General features: G+C 38.4%; 1 long non-coding RNA gene across 1 annotated transcript; it reads right to left on the bottom strand.

The window, feature by feature from the left end:
- Positions 1 to 843: 843 nt before the first annotated feature.
- Positions 844 to 6,187, bottom strand: LOC137485239 (uncharacterized). Its single transcript, XR_011005234.1, has 3 exons — positions 5,639 to 6,187; positions 4,306 to 4,610; positions 844 to 1,653 (listed from the first exon to the last, which is right to left on the bottom strand). It is a non-coding gene; the product is annotated as an uncharacterized lncRNA (long non-coding RNA).
- Between the last annotated feature and the right edge of the window lie 4,496 nt (positions 6,188 to 10,683).

The following is a 10,683-nucleotide window of genomic DNA, read 5'->3' as shown; positions in this document are numbered from 1 at the left end:
TTTCATAATTAGAGATTGTAAGTCTATCACTCTTGTTTTGCACACTTATCAGAGTCCTCCGTGTCTAATATATTTTATTAGAAGATACTCCCACATCAGCCAGATTCTTTACAGGCACCTCATATGAATGCTAAGTAGTCTGCTAAATAATAAAAAGGAGACTAAAAAAATATTAAGGGAAAAGAACATGCATAGAAGCAATTGGCCAAAATCAAGGACAGAGGCCACAGCTTCAAGAGAATTCAGGAGTTTCTTATGAGAAACTCTTCACTTAAAGCACTTGAGCATAACCCCACAGGGGGCTCACCAAACCAGGGTGGAAATGGACCTAGAAGACTCATAAATGACAGGTTAGAATAACTGACAAGTGCAATCACCAAATAGCCTCATAACAGGTTGCACACAGGCTAAGAATGTATATTGTATGATTCCAACTTAAAGAATGGAAATCAGCATTCCTTGCATGAGGATGTAACTTGTTCTTGGGGCTGCCTTCAGCTCCATGTTCTCCAGAATGCCCAGCTCATCCCAGCCCCAATTCTTTCCCAAAACCCACTGCTACACACTATCTTTCCCATACAGCACACCTATACCCTCTCTGAATTACTGAGAACCTCATTTGCACTGTGAATATCTGCACCTGCAGTTTAAAGACAATTCCCCCAATGCACTGCAAAGTGAGAAAAAATCCTCACTCAAAACTATACAGAAAGAGAAGAAATGCTGAACTCCATTACATCAGCTTTTACAGTCACTTGATGGAAAAGGTACATTTTATCACCTCAGGAAAATATAGGCACACGATTATTATTAGTTTTATAAAACAAACCCATGTTTGATGTTACCAGGTAGGGCCATTAATGCTCTACTGTTTTACACAGTTTCTCAAGTCGCTCTGGCAAGGCAGGTTTGTTACATTCATACTCCCCAGGCAGAGCTTACGGTCGTTTGTCCATGGCACAGCTTGGAGCAGAGTCAGATGCTCATTTCTTCTTCATTTGTGTACTGCACTCGACTGCCAATGCAAAGCACTCCTGTAATGCACACTGTGACATTGGGAACACAGATATAAAGTTCTTATTGCTGTTCTATTCCTTAGCATTTATAATATGGATGGAGTTGATGGTGAATAGGTCAGACCTTTATCAATATTCCTTTACAAAACAGCCTTTGCTGGTTAGCAACAGCACATCATCACTTCCCAGAGGGAAACACAGAACACAGCTCCCTCACTGACATCCCATACTCAGCTATTTGCTGCCTTCAGGTGTTTGTGGAAGGGCTGTTTAGCATAATGAGAGCCAGCTATGCTTGCCATGAATTTCACAGCAACCTCCAAGAAAATCTATGGGGGAACTATTGGCTGGAGTGGTGTGCCAAGCACAGTTTTGGCTGCACTCGAGTGCATCATGACTCACAGAGCATATTTGGGACCCAACTGGTCTCAGCAACAGAAAGAGGCAGGAATAAACAGTTTGGTTGATTCAGTATTGGATAAGTAGTACTGGTCACTTAGCAACCTTCACTTCTTGGAGAGATACAGATTGTTAAACACCTGCAGCAGTCTTCAAATCACAGACTAGATTTTTCTTTCATGCCTGTTTGACACTCCAAAAGCTTCTTCCATTTTACACAGCTTCTTATATTCCATCCCTGCAAAAGGGAGGAGTCACCAATCAATTGCTATGAGCAAGGCTGGAGTAACCCATTAAGTCACAAGAGAAAGAAATAAAATTAATGTGAACACAGTCTTGGGCACTGAGAATTTTCCTGGCAAAAATTTTTGTTTTAACTTCCTTTTATGTATATATATTGCCAGGAAATATCAGTCTGCAATTCAGTATAACAATCACGTTTTGGCAGCTAGGAAGAACACGAATAAAAAAAGATACTCCCTTGACTCTCCCTAGTCACATTTGTTTGGTGTGATACACATTGACTATTAGCATTCTATCAGCATCATATTCACTGCTTTTCCTCCTCCTGTTAATTTCATATACAGTATAAAAGAGATTAAAGAACCACAAAGCAGTCCGTTATTACTGCACACAACTGGTCAAGCTGTGTTTTTTGCCATGTTCATCACTTGGGTCTGATGGGCAGGTTATTGGTCCGTGTGAGCAAGGCAGCATCCCTTGTACTGCCACTTAGCCAGGTGTAAATTCAGGAGTGACACTTTGCTTCCCTCTGCCTCTGGGTGCATCCACAGCCTAGGAATCAATGTGGGAGATGCATGGAGGATATGGATATTCTGAGGAACACTATTGCAGTGACTGAGCTACTGATCCCATTTTCCAGAGCAGGAACAAAGCTGATGAGCTCACATTCTTCTTTCCAGCAGCACCAAGTGTCATTCTTAAACTGATGGCAAAAAATGAACAGTCAAGACAGAGAATTTCTTGACTCAGTGGATCTGTGAGTCCAAAAGTGATTGAGGAGTGACAGAGATTAGGCATTTACAAGAATATCAGTAATATCTAGTGTTGTGATAATAAATTCAAACCAAAAACTTTAGCCCTTAAATGCTTTAGAGGGCATGTAAACTCCTGTGCTGCAGGGAAAGTTTATAGATTTTTTTTCCTGTCTTTGAAGATGGGAAAAGCTTTCCCCCTAGAGTTCCTTAGACTGTAATTGCCTTTTGTTTGTGTTTGCCTGTGAAGCCTGTGGTACAAACCCTTTCTGTGACAGATATGGGCTACATAGACACTGCACCGATCCAATGCAGTAACTCCCATGTTATTCTGTTCTGGAAATACTATCAATTTTATATAAAACTTTCTGCTTTCCTTCTTCATCATATTTACCACATGAATGAGCCAGCAGAGAGGTTTAATCTCACTCTTTTGAAAGACTGAAACAGCATTCCAGCCTGATACTGATCTACTCAGGCTCTTTTATCTCTCTAATGGTCAATGCTGACATGTACTTAAGGAGGCTGAGGAAATAATGACAAAATAAACACTGGCTAAAGAAAAATAATTTCTGCCACTGATTAGATAGCTCAGGATTTCTGCACGCTATTGAGTCCTCTGTGGCTCAAGTCCACCCAGACACAATGGCTGTGGTTGGCTGTGTAGTTTTTGGCAATTTGAAATCTTCTTGATTCAACTGACATTTTCCTGCATGGGCAGACACCATTTTAAGGACTTCTTTTGCTGTTACAGCAAAAGTATTTGTGGGTGAGTTAATCACCAGGTGACCATGTGCTTGATTTTCAACCATTAAGACACAGAATCATAGAATCACTTAGACCAAAAAAGAAATTTAGGATCATCAAGTCCACCTGTGTGTCAATTATATGTTCCTCAAGAAGGACACCTCTTTCATTGTGAATATTATTTATGTTTTATAGGTGTTGTTATGACACCATGGTTTCTGGTTTAGGTGTTGTGGGTTTTTTTTCCCTCAACAACTTAATAACCATTATTTTTGGCATTTTAAGGTGTTCCTTTGCATGTGTGCACAAGGATGTGAGGCAATGCCTGAAGTTGCATCACTAACAGCTCTATGGAAGCCATGGCAGCAGAAAGTTGAAATGCACTTTGTGATGTCGAAAATCCACTCTGGTTAGGCTTTATTCTTCCTATACAGTCAGATTCAGGTAGAAAATTGTAGGGTTTTCTTATACAAGTTATCACTCTCCTGTTGTACCTTGTTTGTGCTCTGTTTTTAAGAAGGAGTTGTGGGTTTTTCCCATGGTAGTGTTGTGATCAAAAACCTTAGCAACCAAGCACTTCACACTTCGGTCACCTAAACTAGATGCATGTTTACATGGCTACATGAAAACATACAAAAAGGAAAAAAAAAAAAAAAAAAAGAGTAGCTAATTAAAGATGTTCCTGGGCTCAACTTGACTAGCTGTATAAAAAGATGTTTCTTTTTAAAGCACTTATAAAAATCCTAAACTTTCATAAAGAAGTTCTGCTGAACCATTAGTGGTGACACACTAAAATGTGATTTATCATCCTGTATAGCTCTCCATACAGCCAGCTCACAAAGGTTTGCTCTTAGGACAGAAATAGACTTCATGCTTTAGATGCCAAATTATGTTTCACATTTAATTTACCATCTATGAAGCTGTAATATTTCACACAAGCAGAAGAGAAAGAAAACAGCAGGAAATTCCATTTGCCAACAAGAAATGCCAACTCTCCTTGCTCTCAATAATCAGGTGTCTGAAGTACTACATTATTGATCAAACAAAGTACATCTACACATGATGAATGTGATGGAATAGAGAGGATATTTTGTAGATAGAAGTGAAGGAATAGAGCATATAACAGGAATGAGTGTCATGGTTCTTACCTGGTTTTCCTGGCTTGGTCTGTACTAACAGCATTGCCAGACAAATGCTGGTCCCAAGCAACACCAGGTTAGAACAAGACACATTTCCAGTATCAGCAGAGTTGGAACCAGTCACATTTCCAGTATCAGCAGACTTGGAACCAGTCCTGGACCAGGAGCAGGGATGGGGTTTCTCATGCAGTGGGACAAGGAGCAAGCTCAGTCACAGACTCTTTGTACATCAGCATTTTTCAGAGTCACTGTGCCTGAATCTTTTGTGAAAATTTGAAAGGCAAAGCTGGAGATGTTTCCAATAACTTCATGTACTGCAAAGAAGACAAAAAAAAAATATATATTGAGAGCATTTCTCAGCAAAGGAAGGCCGCAAACTTCTCCCAAGAAGACTCAGGAAATAAACATGACTACAATTATACCTTGTTCCATATTGTAGCTGCCAAAGTGATTTGAATATTCTGAGCTATCCAAGTGAATATTTCATTAATGGAGGACATAAAACTGCTCTTACAGTGCATATTAAAATTAATTAGTCTTCAGGAGAAAAAAACCCAAAACTGTGAGCAAGAAAATTCAAAAGCAAGTAAATCATCAATTAAAAAGAATCTGTGTTTAGACTAGATGCCATGGGACTATATGGAAAATCAGGTTTCAAAATAACCATTTTCTTTACCTGCAAAAAGAAAACTTGGAATTTTGCTGTTGCACAAGGGTTAGACTCTGGTGTCACTGCAAATGGTGCTGCAGGTGGGCACTGAATGGATTCAGAAACACTTTCTTAAAACAGTAAAATACTGGTTAATTTCCTTTCATGCAAACTATTAACCTTGATATTATTATGCAATCAAATAAATGTGGCCCATGTCTGAGGCAGTAATATAAATGACTTATTGTATGCTTAATCAGTTTTGATTTGTCTGTCAGTGGCTACCAACAAAACCTATTTGTTTTGACATTTGCTGGTGCTGTCATGTGCAGAAGGGAAATTGGTTGGGATAGTTTAATTTCAGCATGTCTAAGCTGAAGGCAATCACTACAGACATTCAGGCAGCTCCATGTCTATGGCTTTTCCTCAGAAGTTACTGATGTCCCTAGGCCTGATATAGTCAAACAAGCTTGACAGGAAACACACTATTATTAACAACAAAAAATATTTATTATAAAGCAGCTTTCTTGCTTATATCAAGCCAGTTCACAAAGAAAGCAACTTGACAAATAAAGATGCTGAGATGCAATTGATTTTGAAAAAGATAATCTACAATGCAGTAGCAGCATCAGGAACAAAACTCAATTTCCTGATTCCCAGTCCTTTATCCACAACACATCATCTATATATTACTTGCCATGTCAGGCGTTCCCATCTCAGAGCTGGATGGGCCGGTACAGCTGCACCTCATCCACCATTAACATGAAATCACTTTTAAAATGGTGCCTGTTTGATTGGACGGTACTGGATAAATCAGTCTGTGAATAACATAAAGAAAACAGGTTTTGGTATTTATAGTTATCATGAAGAATTTAGTGATGGCAGCACAGCATATCACTGACATTAATTTCAGTAGATAGAAATTGTACCAGCATGACATTGATATATTATAATTAAAACTAATGATCCATTGATACCCATCCAGAAATCCAGTTAGGATGACAAATATTCTTCTAGAACAGACCAAAGAATAAATATTAAAAGCATACTAAAGTCCAGGAGGTAAATTCTGTATTCAGCTATGCCAACATTCATATTCCAGTAATATTATTTAAGTTAGGACTAGAGCATGAATAAAAGGAGAGTTTGTGGTGATTTGGAAGCTCACTGTGTCAGAAGCAGCATGCCATCAATTCCCATGAGAAATCTGCTGGAGGATGAGCACTATCAGAGGAATTTCAAGTTGTAAAGGGAAACCTCTGCTGTCCCTCACCCAGATTCACATATATCTGCATAGAGTCAGCAGTCACTATAGATTAGAACCATTCAGATGTAAGGAGGAAGATATTTTATTTGAGTTCTTCAAATGCAATTTCAATGTCAGCCATTTCTACACTCCTCCATGATCACATCAGCTCTTTCTGAGAAAAAAATCTGCTGGCAGCTACCAAAGACCCAGTACTAATGATCCCTAAGTGCTTAGTCCCAAATTATCAGAAAAAAATGAAAGGAAACAGCAGGAATTCCTCTGAAGAAATTGACTGAATCAACCTAAAATGCATTTTATTTCATTGTTTACCTTAAGAGTCATTCAGGACAAAGAACAATACAGATTCTTCTTTCCTCCCAGATAAAAAATCACTACTCTCATGTGTGCTGTAGACATAATTACTTTTATCTCTTGCTGTCCTTTGCTTTTGTTACATGATTTTCCTACAATTAGACCTTAAAAGAATTGACCCTCCTTTCACCATAAACTGGAGAGACAACTTCTGAATGTTTAATAAATGCAGCAAAAGCAGATTAGACACAGTGTTTTACCCCAGCAGTAGGAGCATCATCTAGATTTCAGGAGCTGTTCCTGGTTCTGTGGTTGACTCACCAAATGAAACAGTAAAATTTGCCAAATTTTAAAAAGTTTGGAAAAACTTCTATTGATTTGCATCAGTATATGCAAATTTGTTGTAGGCCTATTTAAACTGTGTTTAAAACATTTGTTTGACTGAGGTGGCCACAAAGTGGGGAAAACTTATCTATTTGCGGATGTGGAAGACTTTCGACCTGTCCTTTGTTTGGTCACCACCTGGCTGAACGAGCCCTTTAAACTTTCTGTTACAGTCCAGGATAAAAAATGGACAAATCCCAAACCAGCACAGAGAGATCCAGCTGGTTTAGGACCTCCCTCTCCCATTAGTCATAGGAGGTATCTGTATCTTTAGACAGCAAACACACATCTGTCCTCATCTGCTTGAACTCACACATGTTGTTTTTCTCCTCTTCCTGACTCAAGAAAAGAATGTTTTCCCATTCCCCCTCTCTTTGCCTGGCCCAGAGACAACCACCCCTCTCATTTCACCATCTCTTTGGCAATGCAAATATTGAGTAGGAGAGAAGACAGGCAGGAACCCACAAAGCCCCTGTGTGACCAGAGACAAATACAGAAATGTGCAGGGCATCTCCCAAGGGGCAGGGTACATATGTGCCTTAATTAAGCCTCTTTCTGCAGGCTAATCTGACTCATTGGGCCAATAGATACTGGTTTTAGGAGAGCCCATGTTTAATTTATAAATTACAGGATTACAGTAATATGTGTAACAACATATTAAATGAAGCATTAAGGTAATACAGCCCAAATGACACATGATAAACTATATAAGCATATATACAAATTTGATTTAATATGTTAGCTTCTTTTGCCCTCTGCCAGTCTGATTGCCTTTGCATAATCCATGTTTCTAATTATCCCCTGGTATGCCTTGCATATAAATAGCTAATTAGATAGTGTCCCTGTCAGCTATGAAGTTTGCAATATCTGAAAAAAATACTCCTTTGGAAATTTAATTTAGGATAACAGATTGTGCTATCCAACTGAAGAATTAAAGCTTTCAGTTTACTAATATATTTGTGCATTTAATATCAACCTCATACTATTATATTAGTGCCCCCAAATGCATCCAGTAGTTCTATTATTTTTTTAAATCCTTCTGTCAGAAGCTTGTACAGTAATTACAGTAAGATGCTTAAGATCTAAAAATCACATTTCAGAAGATGATTTTATGTCAACTGTCTGCTGAATATGTGCAAAATAAGTGCAAAATTCTCACCTGCATCTCTAGAAACTGTTAGAGCAAATCAGACAAAAGGGCTGGGTAGTGCTCTGGGCTCTTCCTCGCCACAGCCAGGTGTTCCAGGGAAAGAAGATGTTCTGAGACTGCCAGATCAATGCACACAGAACACTTCCAAGACTGTCCTACATTAATAATAATAATAATAATAATAATAATAATAATAATAATAGAAACCAAATCTACTTGTCCATCCTTCCTCACTTGACCTTCATTCTTCTATAACTACTTAATTTATTTTTCCTCCCAAACCTTTACTGGGCTTCAACCCTTTTTATTTAATGAGTGCAAATCAATGACATTTTTCTGTTGTAAAAATGCAAATATGGAGTTAAAGGTGAAATGTTGCTGCAGCAATCACCTTCTCCTTCTTAGCTCCAAGGAGCAGATATTAGGAAGGTCAAGGCTGGGAGGAGCACAGGAGGTGGCCCTGAGGCTGGAGCAGGTTGTGTGGCAGAGCTGATGAAATGGATACACAAACACCCTGCTCTCCTCTCAATGTACTGCTAAGACTTCCAAAGCCATATGTGAACTTTAAATAATATTACTTATTCGTTTTACGGGCAAGAAATGTTCTTTGGCTTTAGCAAGCTTTGTGGAGTGACCAACTCTGGAGCTATTTAAAAGATGTGTAGATGTGGGATTCAAGGGCATGGTTTAGTGGTGGATCTGGCAGTGCTGGGTAAATAATTTGACTTGATCTCAAAGGTATTTTCTCACCTAAAGACCTTTATGTTAAAAAATACATGTCTTATATACAGGCATTTTCATCATAAGCATGGAGCTTAAGTGCTTTATAAGAATATAAAGGAGAATATATAAGAATATATATAAAGAAGAATTTATAAGAATATAAAACATGAAATATTCTGAAAAATAAAAGTAAGCCACAACCACAGGATCCTCTACCAAAACTAAATGGGAAGATTACAATTTTTTCTTTAAATGAATAATGAATACTATATGGCAATTTAAAAACCACCACTGGATCTCTTATTCATCATGTTTTGTCTGGTAGGAACATTAGTGGATATACTGAAAATCCAGGCCATTGTGCTGGAAATGAGATGAAGGGGAACAAAATCCCAGTTATGTGATCTCCAATTTCCAAACACCACATCAGCTGCCCCCCGGTACAGCTTCACTGCAGAAGTAGTTCAGTATGTTCTGCTGTATGTGTGTATTATATAGCCCACATAAAAGGCAATGATGCTCATTTTGGTGTAATTATGGCTAATAAAATACTGGGATTGCAAAACAAGTTCTTATAAATAGCACAGGATAACCATTAAAAGTATGGAAATAAAAATCTTTTCCATTCAGGGTGGAGATGGTTTTTAAAAGCAATTGCTTCCTGAGCTCACACTCCTTTTTAAGAGTTGTTCCAGGTGCAGAAGAGATTCACAGGAATCTGTGACCTGCTCTGTACCCCTGCTTCAGACTATTTCTATCCTCATCGGCACATGGAAATGGGGAAGAGCAACTTCCCTCAAGAAGGAATAAGATAAACCACAGGGAAGGACACATAGAGGAAAATCAGTCACAGAACTGCCTGCACCTCCTGTAATGCACAGGAATATCTCTGTGTGCCCATAGCCAGCTAAAAGTCAGGGTGATTTGTCATCTTAAATTATTCATGAGAGCCTGATTTATGTTTTTAGTGGCATGCAAGCAGCTCTAGATTTTTCCCCTCTCCTATTCAGGTGCATTTGCTCATATGGAGACTTAATCCATGTTGTCCTTGCATTGTTGGGGTAAATGTTATAGAATAAGCTCGTAGGGCATTAACAAATTATTTAGTGCAATTTATATGAAATTTCTCAACCATTTAGAGCATATGAAGTATGAATATACTTGGCCTTTTTTGTAGCAGACATTTGTTGTAACTGGGAAAATGTAGCCAGACTTCTTATAATAAAGTAATGTTAATAATGTTTTGGAGACAGAACAATACCTCCAGATCTCCTGAGTGTTATAAACTAATTCATGCTCTTATGTGCCAACATTTAAAACAACTCTATCTGGTCAGAACAAATGTGGGGTCCTTGGATCCCATGCACCTTTTCTTACTTTGTTATGGAAGCCTTCTCAAAACACTTTGCTTCCTTACAATCAAAAAGATGAAAAATACATACTAGCTGTTTTCTGCTCTGCCCTTTGCTGCTGTGACTGTGCTCCTCAAGGTCCCAACGTTATAGAAAATCCTTTTAACATTAAATACATCCATACATTTTTAGGGAGTAATTGTTTATACCTGAGATATAAATTGGAAGTGTCAGAATCTTCTGTAGTAGTCTGCACTGTTCTACTAGTAACAGGTTAGCAATTAAGAAGTAACAATTAACAAGTAAGAATTTCTCAGCATTCTTGATAAAACAAGAAGTAATTAATAAAATGAAGTCTTGCAGTAACATTTGGAAGGTGGCAATGAGCACAAACCATCTAGGACTGAGTTCTAGAGATGGCACAGCACCTGGAGCTCCCTCTGTGTGTGCAATCAGGCATCTGAAGACAATACTTTTCTGGTGAAGTGTTTTCACTAGCATGCAGAGTGACAGCTTTTCCCACTTGTCTGAAGTATTTGCATATTACAGTCTTTTCCCCACATGAGGG

Source organism: Anomalospiza imberbis, chromosome 19, assembly GCF_031753505.1.
Source record: "Anomalospiza imberbis isolate Cuckoo-Finch-1a 21T00152 chromosome 19, ASM3175350v1, whole genome shotgun sequence".
Taxonomy (NCBI): domain Eukaryota; kingdom Metazoa; phylum Chordata; class Aves; order Passeriformes; family Viduidae; genus Anomalospiza; species Anomalospiza imberbis.
Note: the sequence above shows the minus strand (reverse complement) of the source record. Positions and strands in the feature narration are given on the sequence as shown.